This window comes from Pristiophorus japonicus, chromosome 8 (assembly GCF_044704955.1).
Source record: "Pristiophorus japonicus isolate sPriJap1 chromosome 8, sPriJap1.hap1, whole genome shotgun sequence".
Lineage (NCBI taxonomy): Eukaryota > Metazoa > Chordata > Chondrichthyes > Pristiophoridae > Pristiophorus > Pristiophorus japonicus.
Window position 1 is genome coordinate 175517499 of NC_091984.1, and position 22290 is coordinate 175539788.

The following is a 22290-nucleotide window of genomic DNA, read 5'->3' on the forward strand; positions in this document are numbered from 1 at the left end:
CTTCAATTTTCAAGTGGTGACATCAAACTCTTCGATGGTATTGCCATTTGCCAACAAACTAAAGGCACCGCTCACAGTCCAACTACTTTTCCACACCAAAATGGCCCCATTGTGAAACAGGTGCCCATGCTTGTGCTGACAGAATGCAAGTGTTACGCAGGGAAAATTCTGGCAGCGGTGGGATTTGAACCCACGCCTCCGAAGAGACTGGAACCTGGATCCAGCGCCTTAGACCGCTCGGCCACGTTACCACTGGAAGCAGCTTCTGTTCTGGAACGAGTGACCGTTGAGTGAAATGTGACTTTGCCATGCGGAAAATAATAATTAAGGCAATTAAAGTGGTAGACAGTAAACTCTCGAGAAACGATTTTGCAACATACCGGTCACAGGAACCTACGTATCCACAGGGCAACAACAGAAATTAGGTGCATGTTGGGACAAACCAGTTACAACATTCATTCAATATTTATTCCTATATCAACATCACTGACAAAAACAGATTATCTGGTCATGAACACATTGCTGTTTGTGGGATCGTGCTGTGTGCATACTGGCTGCGCCATTTCCCACATTACAACAGTGACTCACTTTAAAAATACTTCATTGGCTGTAAAGCGTTTTGGGACATGAAAGGCGCCAACACACTGCAGAAAATTTTACCCGATAGCTGGCAAAATGCGAGCTGTTGTGAGAAATACGTGTGTTGGTTGCATTGCAGGCATGATAAACTTAATGACTGGCGCTGCCTGTTAAGTGATGTCGTAACAATGTACGTGTTGTGTGATTGCACAGGAGGAAGGATTGTGATGCAACTCAGTAAATGTGCAGAATTGGAGCACGCTTTTCTGCAGTTGCAGTCGGTTCATTGTCAGGGTGGCCGAGTGGTTTAAGGTGCCAAACTCAAAGACTGTAACCCTTACCTTACCAAAGGTTGGTGTATTCTGGGACGTGGGTGCCAAGCCCACTTTGAGCGGCGTGGTTTCCAATCCCACTTCTGACATTTACTTTTTATCCACACAAATGCGGCCAGCGTGCAAAAAGCATGCTCAACTGGCCTTCAATTTTCAAGTGGTGACATCAAACTCTTCGATGGTATTGCCATTTGCCAACAAACTAAAGGCACCGCTCACAGTCCAACTACTTTTCCACACCAAAATGGCCCCATTGTGAAACAGGTGCCCATGCTTGTGCTGACAGAATGCAAGTGTTACGCAGGGAAAATTCTGGCAGCGGTGGGATTTGAACCCACGCCTCCGAAGAGACTGGAACCTGGATCCAGCGCCTTAGACCGCTCGGCCACGCTACCACTGGAAGCAGCTTCTGTTCTGGAACGAGTGACCGTTGAGTGAAATGTGACTTTGCCATGCGGAAAATAATAATTAAGGCAATTAAAGTGGTAGACAGTAAACTCTCGAGAAACGATTTTGCAACATACCGGTCACAGGAACCTACGTATCCACAGGGCAACAACAGAAATTAGGTGCATGTTGGGACAAACCAGTTACAACATTCATTCAATATTTATTCCTATATCAACATCACTGACAAAAACAGATTATCTGGTCATGAACACATTGCTGTTTGTGGGATCGTGCTGTGTGCATACTGGCTGCGCCATTTCCCACATTACAACAGTGACTCACTTTAAAAATACTTCATTGGCTGTAAAGCGTTTTGGGACATGAAAGGCGCCAACACACTGCAGAAAATTTTACCCGATAGCTGGCAAAATGCGAGCTGTTGTGAGAAATACGTGTGTTGGTTGCATTGCAGGCATGATAAACTTAATGACTGGCGCTGCCTGTTAAGTGATGTCGTAACAATGTACGTGTTGTGTGATTGCACAGGAGGAAGGATTGTGATGCAACTCAGTAAATGTGCAGAATTGGAGCACGCTTTTCTGCAGTTACAGTCGGTTCATTGTCAGGGTGGCCGAGTGGTTTAAGGTGCCAAACTCAAAGACTGTAACCCTTACCTTACCAAAGGTTGGTGTATTCTGGGACGTGGGTGCCAAGCCCACTTCTAGCGGCGTGGTTTCCAATCCCACTTCTGACATTTACTTTTTATCCACACAAATCCGGCCAGCGTGCAAAAAGCATGCTCAACTGGCCTTCAATTTTCAAGTGGTGACATCAAACTCTTCGATGGTATTGCCATTTGCCAACAAACTAAAGGCACCGCTCACAGTCCAACTACTTTTCCACACCAAAATGGCCCCATTGTGAAACAGGTGCCCATGCTTGTGCTGACAGAATGCAAGTGTTACGCAGGGAAAATTCTGGCAGCGGTGGGATTTGAACCCACGCCTCCGAAGAGACTGGAACCTGGATCCAGCGCCTTAGACCGCTCGGCCACGCTACCACTGCAAGCAGCTTCTGTTCTGGAACGAGTGACCGTTGAGTGAAATGTGACTTTGCCATGCGGAAAATAATAATTAAGGCAATTAAAGTGGTAGACAGTCAACTCTCGAGAAACGATTTTGCAACATACCGGTCACAGGAACCTACGTATCCACAGGGCAACAACAGAAATTAGGTGCATGTTGGGACAAACCAGTTACAACATTCATTCAATATTTATTCCTATATCAACATCACTGACAAAAACAGATTATCTGGTCATGAACACATTGCTGTTTGTGGGATCGTGCTGTGTGCATACTGGCTGCGCCATTTCCCACATTACAACAGTGACTCACTTTAAAAATACTTCATTGGCTGTAAAGCGTTTTGGGACATGAAAGGCGCCAACACACTGCAGAAAATTTTACCCGATAGCTGGCAAAATGCGAGCTGTTGTGAGAAATACGTGTGTTGGTTGCATTGCAGGCATGATAAACTTAATGACTGGCGCTGCCTGTTAAGTGATGTCGTAACAATGTACGTGTTGTGTGATTGCACAGGAGGAAGGATTGTGATGCAACTCAGTAAATGTGCAGAATTGGAGCACGCTTTTCTGCAGTTACAGTCGGTTCATTGTCAGGGTGGCCGAGTGGTTTAAGGTGCCAAACTCAAAGACTGTAACCCTTACCTTACCAAAGGTTGGTGTATTCTGGGACGTGGGTGCCAAGCCCACTTCTAGCGGCGTGGTTTCCAATCCCACTTCTGACATTTACTTTTTATCCACACAAATCCGGCCAGCGTGCAAAAAGCATGCTCAACTGGCCTTCAATTTTCAAGTGGTGACATCAAACTCTTCGATGGTATTGCCATTTGCCAACAAACTAAAGGCACCGCTCACAGTCCAACTACTTTTCCACACCAAAATGGCCCCATTGTGAAACAGGTGCCCATGCTTGTGCTGACAGAATGCAAGTGTTACGCAGGGAAAATTCTGGCAGCGGTGGGATTTGAACCCACGCCTCCGAAGAGACTGGAACCTGGATCCAGCGCCTTACACCGCTCGGCCACGCTACTACTGGAAGCAGTTTCTGTTCTGGAACGAGTGACCGTTGAGTGAAATGTGACTTTGCCATGCGGAAAATAATAATTAAGGCAATTAAAGTGGTAGACAGTAAACTCTCGAGAAACGATTTTGCAACATACCGGTCACAGGAAGCTACGTATCCACAGGGCAACAACAGAAATTAGGTGCATGTTGGGACAAACCAGTTACAACATTCATTCAATATTTATTCCTATATCAACATCACTGACAAAAACAGATTATCTGGTCATGAACACATTGCTGTTTGTGGGATCGTGCTGTGTGCATACTGGCTGCGCCATTTCCCACATTACAACAGTGACTCACTTTAAAAATACTTCATTGGCTGTAAAGCGTTTTGGGACATGAAAGGCGCCAACACACTGCAGAAAATTTTACCCGATAGCTGGCAAAATGCGAGCTGTTGTGAGAAATACGTGTGTTGGTTGCATTGCAGGCATGATAAAATTAATGACTGGCGCTGCCTGTTAAGTGATGTCGTAACAATGTACGTGTTGTGTGATTGCACAGGAGGAAGGATTGTGATGCAACTCAGTAAATGTGCAGAATTGGAGCACGCTTTTCTGCAGTTACAGTCGGTTATTGTCAGGGTGGCCGAGTGGTTTAAGGTGCCAAACTCAAAGACTGTAACCCTTACCTTACCAAAGGTTGGTGTATTCTGGGACGTGGATGCCAAGCCCACTTCTAGCGGCGTGGTTTCCAATCCCACTTCTGACATTTACTTTTTATCCACACAAATGCGGCCAGCGTGCAAAAAGCATGCTCAACTGGCCTTCAATTTTCAAGTGGTGACATCAAACTCTTCGATGGTATTGCCATTTGCCAACAAACTAAAGGCACCGCTCACAGTCCAACTACTTTTCCACACCAAAATGGCCCCATTGTGAAACAGGTGCCCATGCTTGTGCTGACAGAATGCAAGTGTTACGCAGGGAAAATTGTGGCAGCGGTGGGATTTGAACCCATGCCTCCGAAGAGACTGGAACCTGGATCCAGCGCCTTAGACCGCTCGGCCACGCTACCACTGGAAGCAGCTTCTGTTCTGGAACGAGTGACCGTTGAGTGAAATGTGACTTTGCCATGCGGAAAATAATAATTAAGGCAATTAAAGTGGTAGACAGTAAACTCTCGAGAAACGATTTTGCAACATACCGGTCACAGGAAGCTACGTATCCACAGGGCAACAACAGAAATTAGGTGCATGTTGGGACAAACCAGTTACAACATTCATTCAATATTTATTCCTATATCAACATCACTGACAAAAACAGATTATCTGGTCATGAACACATTGCTGTTTGTGGGATCGTGCTGTGTGCATACTGGCTGCGCCATTTCCCACATTACAACAGTGACTCACTTTAAAAATACTTCATTGGCTGTAAAGCGTTTTGGGACATGAAAGGCGCCAACACACTGCAGAAAATTTTACCCGATAGCTGGCAAAATGCGAGCTGTTGTGAGAAATACGTGTGTTGGTTGCATTGCAGGCATGATAAAATTAATGACTGGCGCTGCCTGTTAAGTGATGTCGTAACAATGTACGTGTTGTGTGATTGCACAGGAGGAAGGATTGTGATGCAACTCAGTAAATGTGCAGAATTGGAGCACGCTTTTCTGCAGTTACAGTCGGTTATTGTCAGGGTGGCCGAGTGGTTTAAGGTGCCAAACTCAAAGACTGTAACCCTTACCTTACCAAAGGTTGGTGTATTCTGGGACGTGGGTGCCAAGCCCACTTCTAGCGGCGTGGTTTCCAATCCCACTTCTGACATTTACTTTTTATCCACACAAATGCGGCCAGCGTGCAAAAAGCATGCTCAACTGGCCTTCAATTTTCAAGTGGTGACATCAAACTCTTCGATGGTATTGCCATTTGCCAACAAACTAAAGGCACCGCTCACAGTCCAACTACTTTTCCACACCAAAATGGCCCCATTGTGAAACAGGTGCCCATGCTTGTGCTGACAGAATGCAAGTGTTACGCAGGGAAAATTGTGGCAGCGGTGGGATTTGAACCCACGCCTCCGAAGAGACTGGAACCTGGATCCAGCGCCTTAGACCGCTCGGCCACGCTACCACTGGAAGCAGCTTCTGTTCTGGAACGAGTGACCGTTGAGTGAAATGTGACTTTGCCATGCGGAAAATAATAATTAAGGCAATTAAAGTGGTAGACAGTCAACTCTCGAGAAACGATTTTGCAACATACCGGTCACAGGAACCTACGTATCCACAGGGCAACAACAGAAATTAGGTGCATGTTGGGACAAACCAGTTACAACATTCATTCAATATTTATTCCTATATCAACATCACTGACAAAAACAGATTATCTGGTCATGAACACATTGCTGTTTGTGGGATCGTGCTGTGTGCATACTGGCTGCGCCATTTCCCACATTACAACAGTGACTCACTTTAAAAATACTTCATTGGCTGTAAAGCGTTTTGGGACATGAAAGGCGCCAACACACTGCAGAAAATTTTACCCGATAGCTGGCAAAATGCGAGCTGTTGTGAGAAATACGTGTGTTGGTTGCATTGCAGGCATGATAAACTTAATGACTGGCGCTGCCTGTTAAGTGATATCGTAACAATGTATGTGTTGTGTGATTGCACAGGAGGAAGGATTGTGATGCAACTCAGTAAATGTGCAGAATTGGAGCACGCTTTTCTGCAGTTACAGTCGGTTCATTGTCAGGGTGGCCGAGTGGTTTAAGGTGCCAAACTCAAAGACTGTAACCCTTACCTTACCAAAGGTTGGTGTATTCTGGGACGTGGGTGCCAAGCCCACTTCTAGCGGCGTGGTTTCCAATCCCACTTCTGACATTTACTTTTTATCCACACAAATGCGGCCAGCGTGCAAAAAGCATGCTCAACTGGCCTTCAATTTTCAAGTGGTGACATCAAACTCTTCGATGGTATTGCCATTTGCCAACAAACTAAAGGCACCGCTCACAGTCCAACTACTTTTCCACACCAAAATGGCCCCATTGTGAAACAGGTGCCCATGCTTGTGCTGACAGAATGCAAGTGTTACGCAGGGAAAATTCTGGCAGCGGTGGGATTTGAACCCACGCCTCCGAAGAGACTGGAACCTGGATCCAGCGCCTTAGACCGCTCGGCCACGCTACCACTGGACGCAGCTTCTGTTCTGGAACGAGTGACCGTTGAGTGAAATGTGACTTTGCCATGCGGAAAATAATAATTAAGGCAATTAAAGTGGTAGACAGTCAACTCTCGAGAAACGATTTTGCAACATACCGGTCACAGGAACCTACGTATCCACAGGGCAACAACAGAAATTAGGTGCATGTTGGGACAAACCAGTTACAACATTCATTCAATATTTATTCCTATATCAACATCACTGACAAAAACAGATTATCTGGTCATGAACACATTGCTGTTTGTGGGATCGTGCTGTGTGCATACTGGCTGCGCCATTTCCCACATTACAACAGTGACTCACTTTAAAAATACTTCATTGGCTGTAAAGCGTTTTGGGACATGAAAGGCGCCAACACACTGCAGAAAATTTTACCCGATAGCTGGCAAAATGCGAGCTGTTGTGAGAAATACGTGTGTTGGTTGCATTGCAGGCATGATAAACTTAATGACTGGCGCTGCCTGTTAAGTGATGTCGTAACAATGTACGTGTTGTGTGATTGCACAGGAGGAAGGATTGTGATGCAACTCAGTAAATGTGCAGAATTGGAGCACGCTTTTCTGCAGTTACAGTCGGTTCATTGTCAGGGTGGCCGAGTGGTTTAAGGTGCTAAACTCAAAGACTGTAACCCTTACCTTACCAAAGGTTGGTGTATTCTGGGACGTGGGTGCCAAGCCCACTTCTAGCGGCGTGGTTTCCAATCCCACTTCTGACATTTACTTTTTATCCACACAAATGCGGCCAGCGTGCAAAAAGCATGCTCAACTGGCCTTCAATTTTCAAGTGGTGACATCAAACTCTTCGATGGTATTGCCATTTGCCAACAAACTAAAGGCACCGCTCACAGTCCAACTACTTTTCCACACCAAAATGGCCCCATTGTGAAACAGGTGCCCATGCTTGTGCTGACAGAATGCAAGTGTTACGCAGGGAAAATTGTGGCAGCGGTGGGATTTGAACCCACGCCTCCGAAGAGACTGGAACCTGGATCCAGCGCCTTAGACCGCTCGGCCACGCTACCACTGGACGCAGCTTCTGTTCTGGAACGAGTGACCGTTGAGTGAAATGTGACTTTGCCATGCGGAAAATAATAATTAAGGCAATTAAAGTGGTAGACAGTCAACTCTCGAGAAACGATTTTGCAACATACCGGTCACAGGAACCTACGTATCCACAGGGCAACAACAGAAATTAGGTGCATGTTGGGACAAACCAGTTACAACATTCATTCAATATTTATTCCTATATCAACATCACTGACAAAAACAGATTATCTGGTCATGAACACATTGCTGTTTGTGGGATCGTGCTGTGTGCATACTGGCTGCGCCATTTCCCACATTACAACAGTGACTCACTTTAAAAATACTTCATTGGCTGTAAAGCGTTTTGGGACATGAAAGGCGCCAACACACTGCAGAAAATTTTACCCGATAGCTGGCAAAATGCGAGCTGTTGTGAGAAATACGTGTGTTGGTTGCATTGCAGGCATGATAAACTTAATGACTGGCGCTGCCTGTTAAGTGATGTCGTAACAATGTACGTGTTGTGTGATTGCACAGGAGGAAGGATTGTGATGCAACTCAGTAAATGTGCAGAATTGGAGCACGCTTTTCTGCAGTTACGGTCGGTTCATTGTCAGGGTGGCCGAGTGGTTTAAGGTGCCAAACTCAAAGACTATAACCCTTACCTTACCAAAGGTTGGTGTATTCTGGGACGTGGGTGCCAAGCCCACTTCTAGCGGCGTGGTTTCCAATCCCACTTCTGACATTTACTTTTTATCCACACAAATGCGGCCAGCGTGCAAAAAGCATGCTCAACTGGCCTTCAATTTTCAAGTGGTGACATCAAACTCTTCGATGGTATTGCCATTTGCCAACAAACTAAAGGCACCGCTCACAGTCCAACTACTTTTCCACACCAAAATGGCCCCATTGTGAAACAGGTGCCCATGCTTGTGCTGACAGAATGCAAGTGTTACGCAGGGAAAATTCTGGCAGCGGTGGGATTTGAACCCACGCCTCCGAAGAGACTGGAACCTGGATCCAGCGCCTTAGACCGCTCGGCCACGCTACCACTGGACGCAGCTTCTGTTCTGGAACGAGTGACCGTTGAGTGAAATGTGACTTTGCCATGCGGAAAATAATAATTAAGGCAATTAAAGTGGTAGACAGTCAACTCTCGAGAAACGATTTTGCAACATACCGGTCACAGGAACCTACGTATCCACAGGGCAACAACAGAAATTAGGTGCATGTTGGGACAAACCAGTTACAACATTCATTCAATATTTATTCCTATATCAACATCACTGACAAAAACAGATTATCTGGTCATGAACACATTGCTGTTTGTGGGATCGTGCTGTGTGCATACTGGCTGCGCCATTTCCCACATTACAACAGTGACTCACTTTAAAAATACTTCATTGGCTGTAAAGCGTTTTGGGACATGAAAGGCGCCAACACACTGCAGAAAATTTTACCCGATAGCTGGCAAAATGCGAGCTGTTGTGAGAAATACGTGTGTTGGTTGCATTGCAGGCATGATAAACTTAATGACTGGCGCTGCCTGTTAAGTGATGTCGTAACAATGTACGTGTTGTGTGATTGCACAGGAGGAAGGATTGTGATGCAACTCAGTAAATGTGCAGAATTGGAGCACGCTTTTCTGCAGTTACAGTCGGTTCATTGTCAGGGTGGCCGAGTGGTTTAAGGTGCCAAACTCAAAGACTGTAACCCTTACCTTACCAAAGGTTGGTGTATTCTGGGACGTGGGTGCCAAGCCCACTTCTAGCGGCGTGGTTTCCAATCCCACTTCTGACATTTACTTTTTATCCACACAAATGCGGCCAGCGTGCAAAAAGCATGCTCAACTGGCCTTCAATTTTCAAGTGGTGACATCAAACTCTTCGATGGTATTGCCATTTGCCAACAAACTAAAGGCACCGCTCACAGTCCAACTACTTTTCCACACCAAAATGGCCCCATTGTGAAACAGGTGCCCATGCTTGTGCTGACAGAATGCAAGTGTTACGCAGGGAAAATTGTGGCAGCGGTGGGATTTGAACCCACGCCTCCAAAGAGACTGGAACCTGGATCCAGCGCCTTACACCGCTCGGCCACGCTACCACTGGAAGCAGCTTCTGTTCTGGAACGAGTGACCGTTGAGTGAAATGTGACTTTGCCATGCGGAAAATAATAATTAAGGCAATTAAAGTGGTAGACAGTCAACTCTCGAGAAACGATTTTGCAACATACCGGTCACAGGAACCTACGTATCCACAGGGCAACAACAGAAATTAGGTGCATGTTGGGACAAACCAGTTACAACATTCATTCAATATTTATTCCTATATCAACATCACTGACAAAAACAGATTATCTGGTCATGAACACATTGCTGTTTGTGGGATCGTGCTGTGTGCATACTGGCTGCGCCATTTCCCACATTACAACAGTGACTCACTTTAAAAATACTTCATTGGCTGTAAAGCGTTTTGGGACATGAAAGGCGCCAACACACTGCAGAAAATTTTACCCGATAGCTGGCAAAATGCGAGCTGTTGTGAGAAATACGTGTGTTGGTTGCATTGCAGGCATGATAAACTTAATGACTGGCGCTGCCTGTTAAGTGATGTCGTAACAATGTACGTGTTGTGTGATTGCACAGGAGGAAGGATTGTGATGCAACTCAGTAAATGTGCAGAATTGGAGCACGCTTTTCTGCAGTTACAGTCGGTTCATTGTCAGGGTGGCCGAGTGGTTTAAGGTGCCAAACTCAAAGACTGTAACCCTTACCTTACCAAAGGTTGGTGTATTCTGGGACGTGGGTGCCAAGCCCACTTCTAGCGGCGTGGTTTCCAATCCCACTTCTGACATTTACTTTTTATCCACACAAATGCGGCCAGCGTGCAAAAAGCATGCTCAACTGGCCTTCAATTTTCAAGTGGTGACATCAAACTCTTCGATGGTATTGCCATTTGCCAACAAACTAAAGGCACCGCTCACAGTCCAACTACTTTTCCACACCAAAATGGCCCCATTGTGAAACAGGTGCCCATGCTTGTGCTGACAGAATGCAAGTGTTACGCAGGGAAAATTCTGGCAGCGGTGGGATTTGAACCCACGCCTCCGAAGAGACTGGAACCTGGATCCAGCGCCTTACACCGCTCGGCCACGCTACCACTGGAAGCAGCTTCTGTTCTGGAACGAGTGACCGTTGAGTGAAATGTGACTTTGCCATGCGGAAAATAATAATTAAGGCAATTAAAGTGGTAGACAGTCAACTCTCGAGAAACGATTTTGCAACATACCGGTCACAGGAACCTACGTATCCACAGGGCAACAACAGAAATTAGGTGCATGTTGGGACAAACCAGTTACAACATTCATTCAATATTTATTCCTATATCAACATCACTGACAAAAATAGATTATCTGGTCATGAACACATTGCTGTTTGTGGGATCGTGCTGTGTGCATACTGGCTGCGCCATTTCCCACATTACAACAGTGACTCACTTTAAAAATACTTCATTGGCTGTAAAGCGTTTTGGGACATGAAAGGCGCCAACACACTGCAGAAAATTTTACCCGATAGCTGGCAAAATGCGAGCTGTTGTGAGAAATACGTGTGTTGGTTGCATTGCAGGCATGATAAACTTAATGACTGGCGCTGCCTGTTAAGTGATGTCGTAACAATGTACGTGTTGTGTGATTGCACAGGAGGAAGGATTGTGATGCAACTCAGTAAATGTGCAGAATTGGAGCACGCTTTTCTGCAGTTACAGTCGGTTCATTGTCAGGGTGGCCGAGTGGTTTAAGGTGCCAAACTCAAAGACTGTAACCCTTACCTTACCAAAGGTTGGTGTATTCTGGGACGTGGGTGCCAAGCCCACTTCTAGCGGCGTGGTTTCCAATCCCACTTCTGACATTTACTTTTTATCCACACAAATGCGGCCAGCGTGCAAAAAGCATGCTCAACTGGCCTTCAATTTTCAAGTGGTGACATCAAACTCTTCGATGGTATTGCCATTTGCCAACAAACTAAAGGCACCGCTCACAGTCCAACTACTTTTCCACACCAAAATGGCCCCATTGTGAAACAGGTGCCCATGCTTGTGCTGACAGAATGCAAGTGTTACGCAGGGAAAATTGTGGCAGCGGTGGGATTTGAACCCACGCCTCCGAAGAGACTGGAACCTGGATCCAGCGCCTTACACCGCTCGGCCACGCTACCACTGGAAGCAGCTTCTGTTCTGGAACGAGTGACCGTTGAGTGAAATGTGACTTTGCCATGCGGAAAATAATAATTAAGGCAATTAAAGTGGTAGACAGTCAACTCTCGAGAAACGATTTTGCAACATACCGGTCACAGGAACCTACGTATCCACAGGGCAACAACAGAAATTAGGTGCATGTTGGGACAAACCAGTTACAACATTCATTCAATATTTATTCCTATATCAACATCACTGACAAAAACAGATTATCTGGTCATGAACACATTGCTGTTTGTGGGATCGTGCTGTGTGCATACTGGCTGCGCCATTTCCCACATTACAACAGTGACTCACTTTAAAAATACTTCATTGGCTGTAAAGCGTTTTGGGACATGAAAGGCGCCAACACACTGCAGAAAATTTTACCCGATAGCTGGCAAAATGCGAGCTGTTGTGAGAAATACGTGTGTTGGTTGCATTGCAGGCATGATAAACTTAATGACTGGCGCTGCCTGTTAAGTGATGTCGTAACAATGTACGTGTTGTGTGATTGCACAGGAGGAAGGATTGTGATGCAACTCAGTAAATGTGCAGAATTGGAGCACGCTTTTCTGCAGTTACAGTCGGTTCATTGTCAGGGTGGCCGAGTGGTTTAAGGTGCCAAACTCAAAGACTGTAACCCTTACCTTACCAAAGGTTGGTGTATTCTGGGACGTGGGTGCCAAGCCCACTTCTAGCGGCGTGGTTTCCAATCCCACTTCTGACATTTACTTTTTATCCACACAAATGCGGCCAGCGTGCAAAAAGCATGCTCAACTGGCCTTCAATTTTCAAGTGGTGACATCAAACTCTTCGATGGTATTGCCATTTGCCAACAAACTAAAGGCACCGCTCACAGTCCAACTACTTTTCCACACCAAAATGGCCCCATTGTGAAACAGGTGCCCATGCTTGTGCTGACAGAATGCAAGTGTTACGCAGGGAAAATTGTGGCAGCGGTGGGATTTGAACCCACGCCTCCAAAGAGACTGGAACCTGGATCCAGCGCCTTACACCGCTCGGCCACGCTACCACTGGAAGCAGCTTCTGTTCTGGAACGAGTGACCGTTGAGTGAAATGTGACTTTGCCATGCGGAAAATAATAATTAAGGCAATTAAAGTGGTAGACAGTCAACTCTCGAGAAACGATTTTGCAACATACCGGTCACAGGAACCTACGTATCCACAGGGCAACAACAGAAATTAGGTGCATGTTGGGACAAACCAGTTACAACATTCATTCAATATTTATTCCTATATCAACATCACTGACAAAAACAGATTATCTGGTCATGAACACATTGCTGTTTGTGGGATCGTGCTGTGTGCATACTGGCTGCGCCATTTCCCACATTACAACAGTGACTCACTTTAAAAATACTTCATTGGCTGTAAAGCGTTTTGGGACATGAAAGGCGCCAACACACTGCAGAAAATTTTACCCGATAGCTGGCAAAATGCGAGCTGTTGTGAGAAATACGTGTGTTGGTTGCATTGCAGGCATGATAAACTTAATGACTGGCGCTGCCTGTTAAGTGATGTCGTAACAATGTACGTGTTGTGTGATTGCACAGGAGGAAGGATTGTGATGCAACTCAGTAAATGTGCAGAATTGGAGCACGCTTTTCTGCAGTTACAGTCGGTTCATTGTCAGGGTGGCCGAGTGGTTTAAGGTGCCAAACTCAAAGACTGTAACCCTTACCTTACCAAAGGTTGGTGTATTCTGGGACGTGGGTGCCAAGCCCACTTCTAGCGGCGTGGTTTCCAATCCCACTTCTGACATTTACTTTTTATCCACACAAATGCGGCCAGCGTGCAAAAAGCATGCTCAACTGGCCTTCAATTTTCAAGTGGTGACATCAAACTCTTCGATGGTATTGCCATTTGCCAACAAACTAAAGGCACCGCTCACAGTCCAACTACTTTTCCACACCAAAATGGCCCCATTGTGAAACAGGTGCCCATGCTTGTGCTGACAGAATGCAAGTGTTACGCAGGGAAAATTCTGGCAGCGGTGGGATTTGAACCCACGCCTCCGAAGAGACTGGAACCTGGATCCAGCGCCTTACACCGCTCGGCCACGCTACCACTGGAAGCAGCTTCTGTTCTGGAACGAGTGACCGTTGAGTGAAATGTGACTTTGCCATGCGGAAAATAATAATTAAGGCAATTAAAGTGGTAGACAGTCAACTCTCGAGAAACGATTTTGCAACATACCGGTCACAGGAACCTACGTATCCACAGGGCAACAACAGAAATTAGGTGCATGTTGGGACAAACCAGTTACAACATTCATTCAATATTTATTCCTATATCAACATCACTGACAAAAACAGATTATCTGGTCATGAACACATTGCTGTTTGTGGGATCGTGCTGTGTGCATACTGGCTGCGCCATTTCCCACATTACAACAGTGACTCACTTTAAAAATACTTCATTGGCTGTAAAGCGTTTTGGGACATGAAAGGCGCCAACACACTGCAGAAAATTTTACCCGATAGCTGGCAAAATGCGAGCTGTTGTGAGAAATACGTGTGTTGGTTGCATTGCAGGCATGATAAACTTAATGACTGGCGCTGCCTGTTAAGTGATGTCGTAACAATGTACGTGTTGTGTGATTGCACAGGAGGAAGGATTGTGATGCAACTCAGTAAATGTGCAGAATTGGAGCACGCTTTTCTGCAGTTACAGTCGGTTCATTGTCAGGGTGGCCGAGTGGTTTAAGGTGCCAAACTCAAAGACTGTAACCCTTACCTTACCAAAGGTTGGTGTATTCTGGGACGTGGGTGCCAAGCCCACTTCTAGCGGCGTGGTTTCCAATCCCACTTCTGACATTTACTTTTTATCCACACAAATGCGGCCAGCGTGCAAAAAGCATGCTCAACTGGCCTTCAATTTTCAAGTGGTGACATCAAACTCTTCGATGGTATTGCCATTTGCCAACAAACTAAAGGCACCGCTCACAGTCCAACTACTTTTCCACACCAAAATGGCCCCATTGTGAAACAGGTGCCCATGCTTGTGCTGACAGAATGCAAGTGTTACGCAGGGAAAATTCTGGCAGCGGTGGGATTTGAACCCACGCCTCCGAAGAGACTGGAACCTGGATCCAGCGCCTTACACCGCTCGGCCACGCTACCACTGGAAGCAGCTTCTGTTCTGGAACGAGTGACCGTTGAGTGAAATGTGACTTTGCCATGCGGAAAATAATAATTAAGGCAATTAAAGTGGTAGACAGTAAACTCTCGAGAAACGATTTTGCAACATACCGGTCACAGGAACCTACGTATCCACAGGGCAACAACAGAAATTAGGTGCATGTTGGGACAAACCAGTTACAACATTCATTCAATATTTATTCCTATATCAACATCACTGACAAAAACAGATTATCTGGTCATGAACACATTGCTGTTTGTGGGATCGTGCTGTGTGCATACTGGCTGCGCCATTTCCCACATTACAACAGTGACTCACTTTAAAAATACTTCATTGGCTGTAAAGCGTTTTGGGACATGAAAGGCGCCAACACACTGCAGAAAATTTTACCCGATAGCTGGCAAAATGCGAGCTGTTGTGAGAAATACGTGTGTTGGTTGCATTGCAGGCATGATAAACTTAATGACTGGCGCTGCCTGTTAAGTGATGTCGTAACAATGTACGTGTTGTGTGATTACACAGGAGGAAGAATTGTGATGCAACTCAGTAAATGTGCAGAATTGGAGCACGCTTTTCTGCAGTTCATTGTCAGGGTGGCCGAGTGGTTTAAGGTGCCAAACTCAAAGACTGTAACCCTTACCTTACCAAAGGTTGGTGTATTCTGGGACGTGGGTGCCAAGCCCACTTCTAGCGGCGTGGTTTCCAATCCCACTTCTGACATTTACTTTTTATCCACACAAATGCGGCCAGCGTGCAAAAAGCATGCTCAACTGGCCTTCAATTTTCAAGTGGTGACATCAAACTCTTCGATGGTATTGCCATTTGCCAACAAACTAAAGGCACCGCTCACAGTCCAACTACTTTTCCACACCAAAATGGCCCCATTGTGAAACAGGTGCCCATGCTTGTGCTGACAGAATGCAAGTGTTACGCAGGGAAAATTGTGGCAGCGGTGGGATTTGAACCCACGCCTCCGAAGAGACTGGAACCTGGATCCAGCGCCTTAGACCGCTCGGCCACGCTACCACTGGACGCAGCTTCTGTTCTGGAACGAGTGACCGTTGTGTGAAATGTGACTTTGCCATGCGGAAAATAATAATTAAGGCAATTAAAGTGGTAGACAGTAAACTCTCGAGAAACGATTTTGCAACATACCGGTCACAGGAACCTACGTATCCACAGGGCAACAACAGAAATTAGGTGCATGTTGGGACAAACCAGTTACAACATTCATTCAATATTTATTCCTATATCAACATCACTGACAAAAACAGATTATCTGGTCATGAACACATTGCTGTTTGTGGGATCGTGCTGTGTGCATACTGGCTGCGCCATTTCCCACATTACAACAGTGACTCACTGTAAAAATACTTCATTGGCTGTAAAGCGTTTTGGGACATGAAAGGCGCCAACACACTGCAGAAAATTTTACCCGATAGCTGGCAAAATGCGAGCTGTTGTGAGAAATACGTGTGTTGGTTGCATTGCAGGCATGATAAACTTAATGACTGGCGCTGCCTGTTAAGTGATGTCGTAACAATGTACGTGTTGTGTGATTGCACAGGAGGAAGGATTGTGATGCAACTCAGTAAATGTGCAGAATTGGAGCACGCTTTTCTGCAGTTACAGTCGGTTCATTGTCAGGGTGGCCGAGTGGTTTAAGGTGCCAAACTCAAAGACTGTAACCCTTACCTTACCAAAGGTTGGTGTATTCTGGGACGTGGGTGCCAAGCCCACTTCTAGCGGCGTGGTTTCCAATCCCACTTCTGACATTTACTTTTTATCCACACAAATGCGGCCAGCGTGCAAAAAGCATGCTCAAGTGGCCTTTAATTTTCAAGTGGTGACATCAAACTCTTCGATGGTATTGCCATTTGCCAACAAACTGAAGGCACCGCTCACAGTCCAACTACTTTTCCACACCAAAATGGCCCCATTGTGAAACAGGTGCCCATGCTTGTGCTGACAGAATGCAAGTGTTACGCAGGGAAAATTCTGGCAGCGGTGGGATTTGAACCCACACCTCCGAAGAGACTGGAACCTGGATCCAGCGCCTTAGACCGCTCGGCCACGCTACCACTGGACGCAGCTTCTGTTCTGGAACGAGTGAACGTTGAGTGTAATGTGACTTTGTTATGCGGAAAATAATAATTAAGGCAATTAAAGTGGTAGACAGTGAACTCTCGAGAAACGATTTTGCAACATACCGGTCACAGGAACCTACGTATCCACAGGGCAACAACAGAAATTAGGTGCATGTTGGGACAAACCAGTTACAACATTCATTCAATATTTATTCCTATATCAACATCACTGACAAAAACAGATTATCTGGTCATGAACACATTGCTGTTTGTGGGATCGTGCTGTGTGCATACTGGCTGCGCCATTTCCCACATTACAACAGTGACTCACTTTAAAAATACTTCATTGGCTGTAAAGCGTTTTGGGACATGAAAGGCGCCAACACACTGCAGAAAATTTTACCCGATAGCTGGCAAAATGCGAGCTGTTGTGAGAAATACGTGTGTTGGTTGCATTGCAGGCATGATAAACTTAATGACTGGCGCTGCCTGTTAAGTGATGTCGTAACAATGTACGTGTTGTGTGATTGCACAGGAGGAAGGATTGTGATGCAACTCAGTAAATGTGCAGAATTGGAGTACGCTTTTCTGCAGTTACAGTCGGTTCATTATCAAAATAGCCGAGTGGTTTAAGGTGCCAAACTCAAAGACTGTAACCCTTACCTTACCAAAGGTTGGTGTATTCTGGGACGTGGGTGCCAAGCCCACTTCTAGCGGCGTGGTTTCCAATCCCACTTCTGACATTTACTTTTTATCCACACAAATGCGGCCAGCGTGCAAAAAGCATGCTCAACTGGCCTTCAATTTTCAAGTGGTGACATCAAACTCTTCGATGGTATTGCCATTTGCCAACAAACTAAAGGCACCGCTCACAGTCCAACTACTTTTCCACACCAAAATGGCCCCATTGTGAAACAGGTGCCCATGCTTGTGCTGACAGAATGCAAGTGTTACGCAGGGAAAATTCTGGCAGCGGTGGGATTTGAACCCACGCCTCCGAAGAGACTGGAACCTGGATCCAGCGCCTTAGACCGCTCGGCCACGCTACCACTGGACGCAGCTTCTGTTCTGGAACGAGTGACCGTTGATTGAAATGTGACTTTGCCATGCGGAAAATAATAATTAAGGCAATTAAAGTGGTAGACAGTAAACTCTCGAGAAACGATTTTGCAACATACCGGTCACAGGAACCTACGTATCCACAGGGCAACAACAGAAATTAGGTGCATGTTGGGACAAACCAGTTACAACATTCATTCAATATTTATTCCTATATCAACATCACTGACAAAAACAGATTATCTGGTCATGAACACATTGCTGTTTGTGGGATCGTGCTGTGTGCATACTGGCTGCGCCATTTCCCACATTACAACAGTGACTCACTTTAAAAATACTTCATTGGCTGTAAAGCGTTTTGGGACATGAAAGGCGCCAACACACTGCAGAAAATTTTACCCGATAGCTGGCAAAATGCGAGCTGTTGTGAGAAATACGTGTGTTGGTTGCATTGCAGGCATGATAAACTTAATGACTGGCGCTGCCTGTTAAGTGATGTCGTAACAATGTACGTGTTGTGTGATTGCACAGGAGGAAGGATTGTGATGCAACTCAGTAAATGTGCAGAATTGGAGCACGCTTTTCTGCAGTTACAGTCGGTTCATTGTCAGGGTGGCCGAGTGGTTTAAGGTGCCAAACTCAAAGACTGTAACCCTTACCTTACCAAAGGTTGGTGTATTCTGGGACGTGGGTGCCAAGCCCACTTCTAGCGGCGTGGTTTCCAATCCCACTTCTGACATTTACTTTTTATCCACACAAATGCGGCCAGCGTGCAAAAAGCATGCTCAACTGGCCTTCAATTTTCAAGTGGTGACATCGAACTTTTCGATGGTATTGCCATTTGCCAACAAACTGAAGGCACCGCTCACAGTCCAAGTACTTTTCCACACCAAAATGGCCCCATTGTGAAACAGGTGCCCATGCTTGTGCTGACAGAATGCAAGTGTTACGCAGGGAAAATTCTGGCAGCGGTGGGATTTGAACCCACGCCTCCGAAGAGACTGGAACCTGGATCCAGCGCCTTACACCGCTCGGCCACGCTACCACTGGAAGCAGTTTCTGTTCTGGAACGAGTGACCGTTGAGTGAAATGTGACTTTGCCATGCGGAAAATAATAATTAAGGCAATTAAAGTGGTAGACAGTAAACTCTCGAGAAACGATTTTGCAACATACCGGTCACAGGAACCTACGTATCCACAGGGCAACAACAGAAATTAGGTGCATGTTGGGACAAACCAGTTACAACATTCATTCAATATTTATTCCTATATCAACATCACTGACAAAAACAGATTATCTGGTCATGAACACATTGCTGTTTGTGGGATCGTGCTGTGTGCATCCTGGCTGCGCCATTTCCCACATTACAACAGTGACTCACTTTAAAAATACTTCATTGGCTGTAAAGCGTTTTGGGACATGAAAGGCGCCAACACACTGCAGAAAATTTTACCCGATAGCTGGCAAAATGCGAGCTGTTGTGAGAAATACGTGTGTTGGTTGCATTGCAGGCATGATAAACTTAATGACTGGCGCTGCCTGTTAAGTGATGTCGTAACAATGTACGTGTTGTGTGATTACACAGGAGGAAGAATTGTGATGCAACTCAGTAAATGTGCAGAATTGGAGCACGCTTTTCTGCAGTTCATTGTCAGGGTGGCCGAGTGGTTTAAGGTGCCAAACTCAAAGACTGTAACCCTTACCTTACCAAAGGTTGGTGTATTCTGGGACGTGGGTGCCAAGCCCACTTCTAGCGGCGTGGTTTCCAATCCCACTTCTGACATTTACTTTTTATCCACACAAATGCGGCCAGCGTGCAAAAAGCATGCTCAACTGGCCTTCAATTTTCAAGTGGTGACATCAAACTCTTCGATGGTATTGCCATTTGCCAACAAACTAAAGGCACCGCTCACAGTCCAACTACTTTTCCACACCAAAATGGCCCCATTGTGAAACAGGTGCCCATGCTTGTGCTGACAGAATGCAAGTGTTACGCAGGGAAAATTGTGGCAGCGGTGGGATTTGAACCCACGCCTCCGAAGAGACTGGAACCTGGATCCAGCGCCTTACACCGCTCGGCCACGCTACCACTGGACGCAGCTTCTGTTCTGGAACGAGTGACCGTTGTGTGAAATGTGACTTTGCCATGCGGAAAATAATAATTAAGGCAATTAAAGTGGTAGACAGTAAACTCTCGAGAAACGATTTTGCAACATACCGGTCACAGGAACCTACGTATCCACAGGGCAACAACAGAAATTAGGTGCATGTTGGGACAAACCAGTTACAACATTCATTCAATATTTATTCCTATATCAACATCACTGACAAAAACAGATTATCTGGTCATGAACACATTGCTGTTTGTGGGATCGTGCTGTGTGCATACTGGCTGCGCCATTTCCCACATTACAACAGTGACTCACTGTAAAAATACTTCATTGGCTGTAAAGCGTTTTGGGACATGAAAGGCGCCAACACACTGCAGAAAATTTTACCCGATAGCTGGCAAAATGCGAGCTGTTGTGAGAAATACGTGTGTTGGTTGCATTGCAGGCATGATAAACTTAATGACTGGCGCTGCCTGTTAAGTGATGTCGTAACAATGTACGTGTTGTGTGATTGCACAGGAGGAAGGATTGTGATGCAACTCAGTAAATGTGCAGAATTGGAGCACGCTTTTCTGCAGTTACAGTCGGTTCATTGTCAGGGTGGCCGAGTGGTTTAAGGTGCCAAACTCAAAGACTGTAACCCTTACCTTACCAAAGGTTGGTGTATTCTGGGACGTGGGTGCCAAGCCCACTTCTAGCGGCGTGGTTTCCAATCCCACTTCTGACATTTACTTTTTATCCACACAAATGCGGCCAGCGTGCAAAAAGCATGCTCAAGTGGCCTTTAATTTTCAAGTGGTGACATCAAACTCTTCGATGGTATTGCCATTTGCCAACAAACTGAAGGCACCGCTCACAGTCCAACTACTTTTCCACACCAAAATGGCCCCATTGTGAAACAGGTGCCCATGCTTGTGCTGACAGAATGCAAGTGTTACGCAGGGAAAATTCTGGCAGCGGTGGGATTTGAACCCACACCTCCGAAGAGACTGGAACCTGGATCCAGCGCCTTAGACCGCTCGGCCACGCTACCACTGGACGCAGCTTCTGTTCTGGAACGAGTGAACGTTGAGTGTAATGTGACTTTGTTATGCGGAAAATAATAATTAAGGCAATTAAAGTGGTAGACAGTGAACTCTCGAGAAACGATTTTGCAACATACCGGTCACAGGAACCTACGTATCCACAGGGCAACAACAGAAATTAGGTGCATGTTGGGACAAACCAGTTACAACATTCATTCAATATTTATTCCTATATCAACATCACTGACAAAAACAGATTATCTGGTCATGAACACATTGCTGTTTGTGGGATCGTGCTGTGTGCATACTGGCTGCGCCATTTCCCACATTACAACAGTGACTCACTTTAAAAATACTTCATTGGCTGTAAAGCGTTTTGGGACATGAAAGGCGCCAACACACTGCAGAAAATTTTACCCGATAGCTGGCAAAATGCGAGCTGTTGTGAGAAATACGTGTGTTGGTTGCATTGCAGGCATGATAAACTTAATGACTGGCGCTGCCTGTTAAGTGATGTCGTAACAATGTACGTGTTGTGTGATTGCACAGGAGGAAGGATTGTGATGCAACTCAGTAAATGTGCAGAATTGGAGCACGCTTTTCTGCAGTTACAGTCGGTTCATTGTCAGGGTGGCCGAGTGGTTTAAGGTGCCAAACTCAAAGACTGTAACCCTTACCTTACCAAAGGTTGGTGTATTCTGGGACGTGGGTGCCAAGCCCACTTCTAGCGGCGTGGTTTCCAATCCCACTTCTGACATTTACTTTTTATCCACACAAATGCGGCCAGCGTGCAAAAAGCATGCTCAACTGGCCTTCAATTTTCAAGTGGTGACATCGAACTTTTCGATGGTATTGCCATTTGCCAACAAACTGAAGGCACCGCTCACAGTCCAAGTACTTTTCCACACCAAAATGGCCCCATTGTGAAACAGGTGCCCATGCTTGTGCTGACAGAATGCAAGTGTTACG

General features: G+C 45.8%; 21 non-coding genes across 21 annotated transcripts; all 21 read right to left on the minus strand.

Annotated features, from left to right (window-relative positions):
• Positions 1–169: 169 nt before the first annotated feature.
• Positions 170–251, minus strand: trnal-cag (transfer RNA leucine (anticodon CAG)). Its single transcript has one exon. It is a non-coding gene; the product is annotated as a tRNA-Leu (tRNA).
• Positions 252–1224: 973 nt separating this feature from the next.
• trnal-cag (transfer RNA leucine (anticodon CAG)) lies at positions 1225–1306 on the minus strand. The gene has a single exon. It is a non-coding gene; the product is annotated as a tRNA-Leu (tRNA).
• Positions 1307–2279: 973 nt separating this feature from the next.
• trnal-cag (transfer RNA leucine (anticodon CAG)) lies at positions 2280–2361 on the minus strand. The gene has a single exon. It is a non-coding gene; the product is annotated as a tRNA-Leu (tRNA).
• Positions 2362–3334: 973 nt separating this feature from the next.
• On the minus strand, positions 3335–3416 carry trnal-cag (transfer RNA leucine (anticodon CAG)). Its single transcript has one exon. It is a non-coding gene; the product is annotated as a tRNA-Leu (tRNA).
• A 972-nt stretch (positions 3417–4388) lies between these two features.
• Positions 4389–4470, minus strand: trnal-cag (transfer RNA leucine (anticodon CAG)). Its single transcript has one exon. It is a non-coding gene; the product is annotated as a tRNA-Leu (tRNA).
• Positions 4471–5442: 972 nt separating this feature from the next.
• Positions 5443–5524, minus strand: trnal-cag (transfer RNA leucine (anticodon CAG)). The gene has a single exon. It is a non-coding gene; the product is annotated as a tRNA-Leu (tRNA).
• A 973-nt stretch (positions 5525–6497) lies between these two features.
• Positions 6498–6579, minus strand: trnal-cag (transfer RNA leucine (anticodon CAG)). The gene has a single exon. It is a non-coding gene; the product is annotated as a tRNA-Leu (tRNA).
• Positions 6580–7552: 973 nt separating this feature from the next.
• On the minus strand, positions 7553–7634 carry trnal-cag (transfer RNA leucine (anticodon CAG)). Its single transcript has one exon. It is a non-coding gene; the product is annotated as a tRNA-Leu (tRNA).
• Positions 7635–8607: 973 nt separating this feature from the next.
• On the minus strand, positions 8608–8689 carry trnal-cag (transfer RNA leucine (anticodon CAG)). Its single transcript has one exon. It is a non-coding gene; the product is annotated as a tRNA-Leu (tRNA).
• A 973-nt stretch (positions 8690–9662) lies between these two features.
• Positions 9663–9744, minus strand: trnal-cag (transfer RNA leucine (anticodon CAG)). Its single transcript has one exon. It is a non-coding gene; the product is annotated as a tRNA-Leu (tRNA).
• Positions 9745–10717: 973 nt separating this feature from the next.
• Positions 10718–10799, minus strand: trnal-cag (transfer RNA leucine (anticodon CAG)). Its single transcript has one exon. It is a non-coding gene; the product is annotated as a tRNA-Leu (tRNA).
• A 973-nt stretch (positions 10800–11772) lies between these two features.
• On the minus strand, positions 11773–11854 carry trnal-cag (transfer RNA leucine (anticodon CAG)). Its single transcript has one exon. It is a non-coding gene; the product is annotated as a tRNA-Leu (tRNA).
• Positions 11855–12827: 973 nt separating this feature from the next.
• On the minus strand, positions 12828–12909 carry trnal-cag (transfer RNA leucine (anticodon CAG)). The gene has a single exon. It is a non-coding gene; the product is annotated as a tRNA-Leu (tRNA).
• A 973-nt stretch (positions 12910–13882) lies between these two features.
• On the minus strand, positions 13883–13964 carry trnal-cag (transfer RNA leucine (anticodon CAG)). The gene has a single exon. It is a non-coding gene; the product is annotated as a tRNA-Leu (tRNA).
• A 973-nt stretch (positions 13965–14937) lies between these two features.
• Positions 14938–15019, minus strand: trnal-cag (transfer RNA leucine (anticodon CAG)). Its single transcript has one exon. It is a non-coding gene; the product is annotated as a tRNA-Leu (tRNA).
• A 963-nt stretch (positions 15020–15982) lies between these two features.
• trnal-cag (transfer RNA leucine (anticodon CAG)) lies at positions 15983–16064 on the minus strand. The gene has a single exon. It is a non-coding gene; the product is annotated as a tRNA-Leu (tRNA).
• A 973-nt stretch (positions 16065–17037) lies between these two features.
• trnal-cag (transfer RNA leucine (anticodon CAG)) lies at positions 17038–17119 on the minus strand. The gene has a single exon. It is a non-coding gene; the product is annotated as a tRNA-Leu (tRNA).
• A 973-nt stretch (positions 17120–18092) lies between these two features.
• On the minus strand, positions 18093–18174 carry trnal-cag (transfer RNA leucine (anticodon CAG)). Its single transcript has one exon. It is a non-coding gene; the product is annotated as a tRNA-Leu (tRNA).
• A 973-nt stretch (positions 18175–19147) lies between these two features.
• Positions 19148–19229, minus strand: trnal-cag (transfer RNA leucine (anticodon CAG)). The gene has a single exon. It is a non-coding gene; the product is annotated as a tRNA-Leu (tRNA).
• A 963-nt stretch (positions 19230–20192) lies between these two features.
• Positions 20193–20274, minus strand: trnal-cag (transfer RNA leucine (anticodon CAG)). Its single transcript has one exon. It is a non-coding gene; the product is annotated as a tRNA-Leu (tRNA).
• Positions 20275–21247: 973 nt separating this feature from the next.
• trnal-cag (transfer RNA leucine (anticodon CAG)) lies at positions 21248–21329 on the minus strand. The gene has a single exon. It is a non-coding gene; the product is annotated as a tRNA-Leu (tRNA).
• Positions 21330–22290: the final 961 nt, after the last annotated feature.